Source organism: Patagioenas fasciata, chromosome 10, assembly GCF_037038585.1.
Source record: "Patagioenas fasciata isolate bPatFas1 chromosome 10, bPatFas1.hap1, whole genome shotgun sequence".
NCBI lineage: Eukaryota > Metazoa > Chordata > Aves > Columbiformes > Columbidae > Patagioenas > Patagioenas fasciata.
Genome location: NC_092529.1, coordinates 5,563,176 through 5,576,284, shown reverse-complemented (window position 1 = coordinate 5,576,284; position 13,109 = coordinate 5,563,176). Strand labels below are relative to the sequence as shown.

The 13,109-nt window shown below is 43.0% G+C and overlaps 1 protein-coding gene across 8 annotated transcripts in view; it reads left to right on the top strand.

Annotated features, from left to right (window-relative positions):
* Nucleotides 1-13,109, top strand: part of IQSEC1 (IQ motif and Sec7 domain ArfGEF 1) — a 318,301-nt gene that overhangs the window by 142,553 nt on the left and 162,639 nt on the right. The gene's annotated exons all lie outside the window — the stretch shown is intronic.

Below are 13,109 nucleotides of genomic sequence, written 5' to 3'. Positions count from 1 at the left end.
AGTCATAGCTCAGTGGAGATATGGGCACTGCCAGCGATTCATCAGAGAAGGACGGAGCAACCAGCGGGTCGGGGCCGGCTGCCAGGAGCAGTGATGTGCTTTACCTCTCGTGGTTCAGCAGCACGTGATCTGCGCCAACCCCCTGGTTTATTATGAGTGATTAGATAAGGGAGGTCAGGGATGAGATGTGTCCTTGTTCTCCTCTTTCCTTCTCCCAGCCCAATGCACAAGTTACCTGGGTGTAAGATGAGCTTTTGCAGAAGGTGTTAAAGAGCCAGCAGAGTGGTCTGTGGCACAGGCACCCAAGCAAGAGTGGCCAGTGGGCTGAGGGAGGAATGTCCCCCCCTGTCACCACCCGTGGAAGCTCCTCTGGGGTGCCTGGCTGTTTGAAAGGCATCAGGATAGTGGAGCAAGGCCAGCAATGGGCCAGCATGGTGTCTGGGGCCAGAGCACTGAGGAGTGAGGAGAGGCTGGGAGAAGTCTCAAGGCTGGTGCTGTCTCCAACTCCTTAACAGGAGAGTATGGAAAAGGTGCAGCCAGCTCCTTCTAGGAGAGAACAGGACAAGGGAGACGTTCTCCTGCCCCTCTACTCTGCCCTGGGGAGACCGGATCTGGAATATTGTGTCCGGTTCTGGGCCCCTCAGTTCCAGAAGGACAGGGAACTGTTGGAGAGAGTCCAACGCAGCCACCAAGATGCTGAAGGGAGTGGAGCATCTCCCGTGTGAGGAAAGGCTGAGGGAGCTGGGGCTCTGGAGCTTGGAGGAGACTGAGGGGTGACCTCATTCATGGGGATCAATATGGAAAGGGTGAGTGTCAGGAGGATGGAGCCAGGCTCTTCTCAGTGACAACCAGTGATAGGACAAGGGGCAATGGGGACAAAGTGGAGCACAGGAGGTTCCACTTAAATCTGAGAAGAAACTTCTTCATGGTGAGGGTGTCAGAGCCTGGCCCAGGCTGCCCAGGGAGGTTGTGGAGTCTCCTTCTCTGCAGACATTCAAACCCGCCTGGACACCTTCCTGTGGAACCTCAGCTGGGTGTTCCTGCTCCGGCGGGAGGATTGCACTGGATGAGCTTTCCAGGTCCCTTCCAACCCCTGACATTCTAGGATCCTCTGAAGAGGCAACAAAAGCAGAAAGGAAAATTCTGATTGGATAAATTGTGGGGGAGAGAGGGGAATTTCACTATGAATGTAGTTGAACACTGGAGCAGAGGCCAGGAGAGGAGGTGGGATCTCTGTGTCCAGCTGGACACAGCCCTGAGCAACCTGATGGTGGTCACCCTGCTATGAGTTGGGACTGGACTATAGATATCTCCAGAAGTCCCCTCCAACACAGGTTATCCTGTGATCCTGATGCATTCTGTTCTTGGGAAGGAAAAAAGAGCTGCAAGTTTGTTCTGTAGAATTTACCTTCCAATTATATTGTGATGTCAATGCCATCCCAGGTAGCACGTTATAGGTGTGGTGGTGTGGTACAGCCAGACTGTTACAGTTTTCCTCCTGTCAGGAATTTGTTGGCTTTACCCATGAGTTACATTGCTGAAGGTGTTGTGTCCAAACTAATGGCTACAATTTGACATCGCTGCATCTGTAATCTCGTAGTCAAGTATTATACAAATTACGCACCTGCTTTTGTAAATGACCTGTATAGGGGAATCCTATTGCTCTGAATGAGAGTGAGCTACTAAAACACTAACAAGGTTGGGCTTTAAATTTCCACATAGATTTAATAGTATTAAATTTAGGGTTAAGTCTTCTCATGTATCAATTTATAAATAGAAATCATTAAAAACAAAACCAACAGAAATGGATGCTTCACTCTAACTTCAGTTTTGAGGCTTTATTTAGAAAACATGCAGTGGGATTAATTTTGTAGCCCGGAATTAAAAATTAAATTTGCTCTGAAAGAAGCAATTAATGAATGCACTACAGTGAAATCTGGAGCAGCTCTGATTTGCTGCTAGCTAATTGCTGGATGTTTTATTCACTCCAGCAGTTTTATTTCTAGTCAAGATGATCTTTGGCATCTGTTTTGAATTGTTAATAGGGAAATAATGCATTTTTAATAACTGCAGCTATTGCAGTAATCCCTTGCTTGCTCATTTTACAATGTTCAGAATAGACAGAAATAATAGAAGTTATCTTGCATAAGAAAAGGCTTAGGAAGCCTAAACATATAACGTACTTTCAGCTTGTTATTTGTCTGTGTTCCAGTTAGCCCACATGCCTCCTGGGATTGCTTTTTTTTGATTTATTTTTGCTTGGAAATTAAAAAAAATAATAATAATGAAATCAGTGATGTCTGTACCTTGGCTTCTTTGACTCCCCTTCTCTTTCTGCCTCCCAAAAGCAGAGCCTTAAAAACAACATACTGGAGTTCGAAGCTGCAAATTCTATGAGGTGCTCTGCATTTGTTAGTGATGATTTGAATAGAGGTTTTGTATCTGGTGTGAAGGGCAAAATAAAGGAGCCAGGGATAGCCCTGGAGAGCTGGAAAGGGCCTGCAGCCACCGAAGCTTTTCTTGAAGCTGCTGAGGCTCCTGCTGGAGATGGGCTGTGTGATATCAGTGGCCGTGCCGCTGGAGTATGTGCAGAGCAAAGCCCTAGCTCAAATGGGATTGAGGGAAAGGGAATTTAATCATGTTTCTTGTTTGAAGAACAGTCTCTTCCCAGCATTTTCTAAACATATCTGTGTAAACAAACTTCAGTTAGTACCAAACTTCAGTTAGTACCAAGGCCAATGGTACCTGGGGTGGATTAGAAGTGGGGTGGTCAGTAGGTCAGAGAGGTTCTCCTGCCCCTCTACTCTGCCCTGGGGAGACCACACCTGGAATATTGTGTCCAGTTGTGGCCCCTCAGTTCCAGAAGGACAGGGAACTGCTGGAGAGAGTCCAGTGCAGCCACCAAGATGCTGAAGGGAGTGAAGCATCTCCCGTGTGAGGAAAGGCTGAGGGAGCTGGGGCTCTGGAGCTTGGAGAAGAGGAGACTGAGGGGTGACTCATTCATGGGGATCAATGTGGAAAGGGGGAGTGTCAGGAGGATGGAGCCAGGCTCTTCTTGGTGACAACCAGTGATAGGACAAGGGGCAATGGGGACAAACTGGAACACAGGAGGTTCCACTTAAGGATGAGAAGAAACTTCTTCATTGTGAGGGTGTCAGAGCCTGGCCCAGGCTGCCCAGGGAGGTTGTGGAGTCTCCTTCTCTGCAGACATTCAAACCCGCCTGGACACCTTCCTGTGTAACCTCATCTGGGTGTTCCTGCTCCGGCGGGGGGATTGCACTGGATGAGCTTTCCAGGTCCCTTCCAACCCCTGACATTCTGGGATTCTCTGATTCAGCCTACCTGCGTAGGTACCAGATACCTTACACTGATAACACACACATGCACTTCTGTGCACCTGAGAGTTGTTAGCTTGTTTGGTTCCAGTGTGAGGACAGCTCTGCAGCCCACCCCTGAGAAGGTTTCCTACTCTGCTGAAACTAGAGGGAGTTTTGGTTTGTTTTTAATGCCCTGTAACCCTGATGCTGCTGTAGCTGTCAGCTCTTTAGGCTGCTGTGTGCTGGGGGACAGCAAAAGTGGCTCTGAGAATGGCTCCACACAGGAACATTGAATGTAGAACAGTGCCCATGCTTAGGAATAGAAAGTCTTCATGCCTATATTCTTTGTAGGGCTATGTAATAGATGCAACTACAACTGTGGACCGATCAGCTTACCACTATTATTGAAACATCTCTTCATCCAATGTGTTCATTCACAATTATGATTTCCTTGTTCTGATTTGCATGAAATGTTGGCTGTCACTCATTCCCTTCACCATCCACTTTACCTTCCATCCTTCTAATATTAAATTAGATGACCATATCATGTCCGAAGACCATTTTTGAAATCTTGAAGGTAGAGATTTTTATTTTCTTTTTTTTTTTTTTTCCCCAGTGATACCTGTGAAAACAAAAAGATAATGCAAAGGATGTTATAGTACCAAAGAAATCCCATCATTTTCTTGCAGTCTCTGCCTGCTTAATGTTTAATCAGCACCTCTGGGAGGTAAAAATATTATTCTGAAAATATTGTACTTATGTGAAATTTTAATATGGAATCTTTGTTTCACCAGGTAATGTTGGCTTACATGCAACAAACCGCTGTATGGAAGATGCTAGAAGGATTGATTGTGCTATTTCTTTTTGTCTGAGCCCCTGATAGGCATTGTAGCTGTTTTGTTCCCAGAACTGGTTAACACAGAAGCTTAATGTACACTGATGTCTAGCTGAGAGATGCTTCTATACTGTATGAGAGCGGTTTGGTTTCTCGTAAGATTTTTCAAGAGCACGGTGGGAATTCTTGCATGCTAGGTACTCTCAGGGAGAACCTGGAGCTTGTTGCTAAGATTCCTGAAAGTGAAAAATATCTATTTACACATAAATCTGGTCTTTTCAACTCTTGGTTTGCTTTTTCCACTGATGAGCACTGTATGTTTCCCAGGCTTAGACACATAGTGAATATTTCACATATCCTTCATCCAAGCATCTGTAAAGACATCCCACAGTACCCAGTGGACTCTGCAGTCCTGTGGTAGTTTCGCAGTGAATGATCAGTCCCAGGTGAAGCTGGCACTGTGCTTCACAACCCTTGGTACTACTGACATATGACTATTGATTGACATTTTCTACGGAAAAAAATGAATAGAAATCCAATTTCTAACCGAATACCAATTGCATAGCATATAACTTGGCACATTTAAGCACTGTAGCCTCTCTTCATGGTATGCAGGAATTTAAAAGCTTGAAAATATTTTGTCACATTGAGCTAAAGAGTGAAAGCAACACGGCTCAGACCAGCCAGCTTGTTGCGACAAAGATGCGATATGCAGATGAACAAAGCAAACCAGATCCCAACTCTGACTAAATCATCTACTCTGTGCTAAGTCAGTATGAGGTTCAGATGATTATGTAAGGCATCTGTGTTCAGACCCTATGGCAAAGGAAAGCTGGCATAATTATAGTAATACTTGTAATTTTCCACTTGATGCCTACGTGATCTGGCGATGCAAAAAATGGTGAATTGTGTTCATACACAGCAAGCTGTTTGAAAACAACCAGGAGCTGGCAGAATATCATGAAATTTACTATTTGGTTTTGGATTTACTTGTTTTTTTTTCTTCCTTCATTGTGTTCCTTTCCATCCTCCTCCTTTAGCTTGTTATTTAGTTTAAAGGAAATAGCCACTCGTGGTTGTGTTACTGATAAAGAAGTGACTTCGTCCAAGCTTCCTGCTACGCCGGCATCCCTTCCTCCACCCGCCATAAAGCACATTCTAGCATTACAGATGTAGGTATTCCACAGTGCTGCTTTAATCGCCTCTGTGTTGTCTGGTTCGTAGCACCATTCATGATGCTGGCAACTCTGCATGGAAACAGTTCTTCCTTCTACGTTAAAGGAGGTGGGGGGAGGACTAAAGTGCAGATCTGTTAATCAATATTTCTGTGTGTAAATCACCAGCAGAAGGGGAATGCATCTGTTCTGCATTTTCAGTGGAATATGGCAGTGAAAATACCTGTGGAAAGTGTATTTTAAACATGTTTAAAATAAAGGAGCTATGGCCACAGTAGGCTGGGTATGTATATAACTACTTAATGTAGTTTTTCTTGTGGGAAAACAGCAATTGCCCTTTCGAAAGGCCTTTTGCCTCAGACTTTAAGTGTTGGCCTAGGCTCATTTGATTGTTCTCCATTGTGTTGAATGTTCTCAGATTGAAATGGGTTAATTGGATGGTACTTACAAACAAGTCACAGTATTTGTGGATTTAAGAACAAAACCACAAGACTCTCAAGCTTGATTTTCCTAATGCTGTTCCCTGTGATTCTGTTCCTCTGTCTTTTTTCTTTCTTGCCCCCCCTCTTCCTTGGCAGGGAAGATAATGTTCTGCACCAGTTCTGCTGTCCGCCTTCGGGGTCTAGTAGTCCATCTTCAAGATAACAGCGAAGCTCGGGGGCGCTCAGTGTGCAGTCAGTGCTACATCTCTATAGTCCATCTCTCCTCTCTTACGGGTGTGTATGGGACTGACACTTGCATGGATGCCATAGGATTCTGATCCATATCAAGTCTGAGTTGTTCCAAATGGCACAGCCGTCAAGTTTTGCCACTGATGCTTGATAATCTCCTCTCTGTGCTTTTCTACAGCTCTCTTCCTCCTGTCCAGTATTGAAACCACACGCAAACTGTAAACAAATAAGTAAAATGCACCATTTATTTACAACTAAAATAAACAGAACCATAAGTCTTTAAGTGTACTGTGAGTTTTGTTACTATATGGACATGGTCATGTGGTATGAAGGGTACAAACTAAAATAACGCTTAGGATATGGGGTGGGAATGGAGCTGTTTCTTATAATCTGTGTTAGGCTGTTTTTACTGCTAACCATCCTAGAAATTTTTTCAAGGTCGTGTAAACACCAGTATGACGTTCTGTGAATGACACTATATAGCGATTAACCATTCTTTCTTTGCTTTTTGATTATTCTGAGGGACGAGCGCAGTTCTGTTGTTACAGCAGATGCTCTAGCTGTGAGTGATTACATTTCTAAGCTGCTTTGAGGTCTGTCTCCTAACTGTTTGCCTGTGTTTGTCAAAGTCCTGTACCAAGCACTAGCAGAAGTACAAGATCATGACACGTGTACTTCCGTGACCTAAGTGATGAAAATATTATTGTCTAAGCTGTGCACAAGATTGTCGTTAAAGGAATGAACTTGTTCTTGAATGGCTCTGTAACCGCAACCAGGTAAATGTGAACCTGGCCACGGGTGTCTAAGATAGAGTCCAAGTTACCATTGCCCAAAAGGCACGTTGATCACATCTTTCCAGACACATTGTGTGGCTCTGAAATAACTGGGTGGGAGAGGAAGAGCTATTAAGTCTGTTGTTGCTATCATAAGTTAAAATATTACTCCAAAGCGTCTGGAGCTCATGTAAAGGTAGAGGTTGTTTGGTGTAGGGTGAAAAGTTGACATTTACATGTGGTTATATGTGGCTTTGAGGATGCAACAGAAGGAGAATCATCATGATGAAGAAGGGAAGAACTGTAAAGGTAGCATACGGCTCATTCTCATCCTGTATAATGTGCTTTTTTTATGACCCTGAAGGAATCCATATTAAAAAAACCACAGTATACAGGTTATTTGCTTTTCTGTTTGATTTGATCTACTGTTTCTTAGCATTTTACCAATATTATCTTTCCTTGTAAATGTTTTCTTGTGCTTGCCTTAGGCATGATCGTGGCGTGTGCCTAAGGAAGAATTTGCTTGCCGAAGGTTAAGGTCTTCATGATTTTGTAACAGTTTGTCTCCGTCCTTTATTCTGACTGCAGACTGTAAACAATATATGGCTGCTTTTGTTGTTTGTTATTTGATGTTCCTTAGTTTCACGTTTCTTAATCACTGAGCATTACAATTTATTTGAATTACTGTAGAAATTGAATATTATGTATGCAAAAATTGGGTATTAGCTTATTGCAGTTTAATACATCCCTGAAAGTGCTCTGATGCTTACTGGGCAGGGTAGATCATCGCAATGTTTCAATGTTACTCGCAGTTTTGGCCTTTTGCTGCTATCATCTCAGAGTTGCTTCCCAAAGATAGAAACAGTAGGAATTTCTGATATTTTGACTTGCTTCTTTCCCTCCCAAATACAAACAGTAATTAACTCTCTCTGCTCAGTATACTAAATTGAAGCACTGTAATTATTCGCTTCCATAGGGTAGGATTTGTCCAATCCTTCAATGAGTATCTTTATATGTTTGTGTAAAGGAAAAGAAAGAAGAAAGGCTGCTGGTTAAACACCAGAATTAAAGGCAGCGCCTCCAGGTGCCAGCCCTCTGGCCTTGAAGAGACAGCATTTGATTATCCTGAGTATGGTTACAGTTAATGATGTGTCTCTGGAGAAAATGAAGGCCAAGTCTGATCAGTGTTATTAGCTGTAACAGGACGCTAGCATTGGTTTCTATCCGGTAGTTTTCCAATTAAGGGAAAATGGTGTCATTATAAGTTGGTGGCATTTGAAACAATTGGAGTTGGTATCCGTAGTATCATCAAATCGTGGCATTTACTCTGCGTGGAGCAAATAGAGAAGCCGACCTTCTGTGGTGCAGGGAAAGTCGGAAATGCAGAAGTTAACGTTTTCCTATTTAAATAAATCATGGCTGGCTAAATCAAACATGCTGTGAATCTCAGGATTTATCACTAAATCCTGGTAGGGGTTCTCTTTCAGTTAAACAGAGTTTAAATGTAGATGACCTAAATGGTGCACATTGTTATAAAACAGAAACATTTCCTTTTTCTCCTCATTCCTAGATGAATTTGCATTGTTTTTGTGAAGAGTGAAACTGTCTCATTGTGTATGGAAGGTGGAGTAGAAATGGCGTTTGTCTTATTTTTATGGGCCAAATTTCTTTGCTCAGGAACTCAGGGGACTGAAGAAAAGCTGCTGCTTTGAGGGAATTGAGGTGGAGAGTTTCTCCTTTGCCACCTTCAGACACTTGCACGTATTAAATTCAGACTATTATGTTTTTTCTTCTGCAATGTAGAGTTCTCCTTTGCAAGCATATTCAGCTCTTACATTCCTTTGAGTGGTTTTACCTGAAAAGGTGGGTGAGACTTCAGTTTTGCGGAGCAGCAACTGACTTGCCGTTATTTTCTGCACGTGTGTTATTTGCCCTCTGTAACTGGTGGTGTGCAGTCACTAAACGGCTCAGGGCAGCGTGTGTGTGGATACTTTAGCTTGGATGGTATGGATTTTTATGTGCCGCTAGATGGAGCAAAAACCAGTTCAACTGTGATAAATTAGAGACTCATCTCCCAAAGCAGACTTTAAAATAACTCGAACTAGCTGAAGAAAAAGGTTTTATAACATGGGGAGAAGAAATAATCTCAGATCTTAAGCATGACTGAGATCAAGCTTTTAAATGTGGGGTGTTTTTTAATTTACCCTTAGCCATTCCACCAGCTGTGTATAATAATTGAATGTGAATTGCCACAATTTTCAGCAACTCCAGATTCATCATTAATTTGAATTATGGATATTGTGTATGGCCAAGGAAGCTCCTTATTTGAGCAGGTGCCTGGGGACGGCAGAATGTGGTGCATGGATCAGCATATAGTGGCATTAAAGCAGCATTTAAGGTGAGGCACAGGGTCATTGCCAAGAGGTGGGGACTCGGCTGCTCAGTCCGCACGTTCCACAGACACTGCCTGGAAAGGCTCAATCCCCTCGGAAACCTCCCGACTCGCACGTTTGCAAGGGTGGCATCGATGTTGCACAACACCGGTTTGTCACACAGTCTGAAAGCACAGCACTGAGTCCTTTTCCACCTCGGGAAATGGAGCAGGAAGTTCTCAGGAAATGTGAACCCAAAACATCTGCACAAGCATCTGTGGAAGAACTTGTGTTGTTGCCAGGCTTGCAAGCGATGGTAGAATGTTTTGGTTTTCCACTAATGGAATAGTTCCTGAAGAGGAAGCCAGAGGGAGCTCCCCGGCAGGCTGTGGCAAAGCTTTCCCATTCAGTCAGTAGAAATATGGCCTGTTCCGTTATGTGAAGACGAAAACAGAGAGGAGAGCATCTCTGTTTACTTTTGCATGCCATTACCACTGGAGATACAGAATGGTTTGATCCTATGGAATGACATAATGGATATATATGCCAGCATGTCCAACAACCAATGTTGTTTACGTATTTTAGACTTACCATCATAAACACATCGTTAGCTTGTGTGGTTTGGTCTGCCTCTGCCTTTCTCAAGTCATAATGCAGAATATGTTCTAGGGAAGGTGCGTGTGTTTAACAATATATGAATAGCCATATGCGGTATCATACATCCCACTGTCAGATGTCTGAGGGTTATGAAGGGAGGAGTATAAGAACAAGATGAGCACGCAGTGATACTTCTCCTAGGCTCTGGTAGCTTTGTACAAGAAAATAATCCATAGGTGATGTCTAGTAGGTTTTCAAATAAAGGAATTGATAAGAAAAAAAAAAAAAGAAAAGGAAAAAGGAAAGGAAAAAAGAGAAGAGAAGAGAAGAAGAAAAGAAAGCATGAAAAATTTCAAATAAATAGGTGTTTCTGCTGTTAAAGCAGCAGAAATTCTAGTTTTACTGTTCTAGCTCTACTGAATTAATTATAAGAATTCAGTTAAGTACCACATGATGGACTTTTTTGCTCATGTGCAGGTATGTTTCATATTCTCTATTAAGTTCCCAAACGTGCCCCAGCGGTTGCTCAGGACTGGCCAGGAACGCATGAGCTGGGCAGGGTCAGAGCTCCATGGGACTTGATGAGCAGAAGGTTGGGATTGATCCCCCTCCCTCCCATCCTGTCGCTGAGGACACTCGTCCCTCCTTCCCCTCCACAGGATCTACCTGAGCGTGCAGGGGGGAACTCCGAGCTCACAGGGGCCGATTCCAACCTGTGACCAGGGGATCCCTGAGGCCGATGTGCTCACAAAAAGGATAAATGGGAGATAGAACTTGAGTCAATCCACAAGGAGAAACAACATCTAGTGAGCTGAGAGGGAGTTTTCCTGCCTGTGTCTGGACCAAGTTTGGCCTTCTGTTCTCTACTGCTTGCTGATCTTTTGTGACTCGGTCTGGCTGCCGTTGGGTTTCCACCCTGGAACACACAGATGTTCATTTACTGACCCTGAACAGAGGCTTTGGAGCCTTTCTTGGGGGTGGGAGCGACTTGGAGTGAGTTATCTCTGTTTTTCACACCAGAATGCTTGCATGGTCAGAAGGAAACATTATCTGTACAGCTAATATGTTTTAGTTTGCATAGTAAGTGTATAGCAAACATCTATGTACTCATTAAAGAATGCTTCATTAAATAAAGCTGCTAATAAGGGTGGGAGGTCCCCAAGATCCTGCTCAGTATGGCTGCTCATGCTCAGCTAACAGCTTGATCTGAAGTTAATGTTTTACCTTAGTCATTGCTATAAAATATGGGTTTTGCTTTTTTCCCGTTAGAATTGGGGATAAGTTATTAGAAAATTTGATGCTAACTGCCTGTATTTACTAAACCAGCTGAGAAGCTGAAATTTCAAATAACCAAAGACCATTTCTTCCTACAGTTACGTTTATTTCCATATTCAAGGGGAAAATCGTACACAAGGTATTATTAACGAAAAATACATCCCTTACTAATTTCAAGTGTTTCAAAGCAAGTGCTTTTGTTTCCACACCCATTAGAGTTCTTTGGGTTTGTTTTTTTAGTTGTTATTTGTACCCTCTTTGACCTTTAGTGATTTTTGGCTGATGCATTTGTAGAAAAATGCAGATAATCAACACAATTTATGATCCATTTATGTAAGCATTTTTTTCCTGAGTAAATTATGCCACATTGCATTCCCCTCTGTGTTTTTTCTCTCCTAACCAATCACTGGAGCATTGCACACCTGAAAATCAGGTAGAATTGCAATCTTGCTCTTTCTCTCAATTAAATTCATCTTTATGGAGAATTCACTTAGTTGTAATTGATATTTCATGACAAGATTTTGCCAGAGGCTGGTGTAGCGCAGATAATTAATCTCAGTCAGGAAATGTTGCTCAAATAATTTTCTTTGGTAATCCTGCAAGCAGCATTATTAATCCGGTGACATGTGACAGTGCAGAGAACGGGCAGGCAGCCCACAGCTCCGGCTCGGCCATGCGGCAGATGTTTCTGACAAACAAGTTTGTTTGCAGCTCGGTCACGAGGTGTGCGATTCAAGCCATTTTGCTTGGCGTTGTTCTTTGTTAGCAGGCGAACTCTCAGCTGCCTGCGGAAGCCTCCAGATTGCTCCCGGGGCTCTAGGGTTCAGCATGAAATCGAGGTGCTCTCCACCGCCGTTCAGCAATTCTGGAGCCCGCAGAGACATGTCTTCTGCTTTATTATTGAAGGCTCTTTTTAATGCTTTTTTTCCCTCTTGATTTTGGGAAGCTTAATGAAAAAATGTTTATTTTTGCCACCACATGAACAGTAGTAGTTCTCCCTGAAAATTGCTTAGTTAACTTTAGTGCTTCAAGACAAGAAAATAGCCACTGCTTTATAAAATAAAACCGAAAATGAGAAATAGGCATCACCAACTCATTTAACATTTCACATCAAAGACTTAAGGATGATCGAAGAGTCAACAAGGGAGGCAAAGTTGCAGGTGTGTAAGCGGAGCAGCAGGGACCCTGTCGCTTCATTACAGAGGAGGCAAAATGAATCCTGAGATTTGCTTTCATGTTTCATTAGGCGCTTGTCTCAGCCACAAAACTTAGGCCAGCTTGAGGAAGTCCCTAGTTGGCTTAGCCATGAGAATGGAGAAATTTGGGAGGCAGTTTTTATTAGTCTTCATGTAAGATGCTTTATCTGTCCAAACCTGGAGTGGTACAATATGCAGCTGTGGAGGCTGCAGTGCAGAAGAAGTGCTGCCAGCTCTAGCCAGATGTGCAAGTGTCTGCCAGTTGTTTGTTTCAGCGAATTCTCTGGTACTGAAAAGTTAAATGCTGTAACAGTCTTTGGGTAATAAGTGTGAAATTGAAGAATGGAGAAGATTCATTTAAAGCTTACCCGCTTTAGGTACTTTGACATTTTATGTCCATGTTTTGTGTGTTGAGGGCTTTTTTAAAACAATTGCACAGCATTGTGTGTATATATACAGATGCAGACAGACATACAGCAGTCTCCCAGTTATGGCTGTTCTCCAGATACAGCTGTATCCAGATGGCACTCAGAACCTTTGGCCCTCTCAGACGCATCTGGCACTGCACAGTCTGATTTCTTGGTTTGCATTGACGCTGTACTGGCTCCCATGGGTACAAATGTACCCCCAACTTCCCTGCTGGAAGTACTGTTTGGAGCTTAAAATGAATATGGTAATCGCTTTTGAACTCTGAAGTTATGTAAAGCATGTGGTCATCTTATTGTGATTTCAACTGGCTCCTTTTATTATGGAAAGTCAGGGTAGTGAAAACTCTTATTATGCTAAATTTGATTTTTATTTATACTATATAAATGTATGTGTGCATATGTATATATGCACACAACACTCTGGTGTTTGCATACCCCCTAAAGTTTCTAACTGTTGGACAAGAGCCACT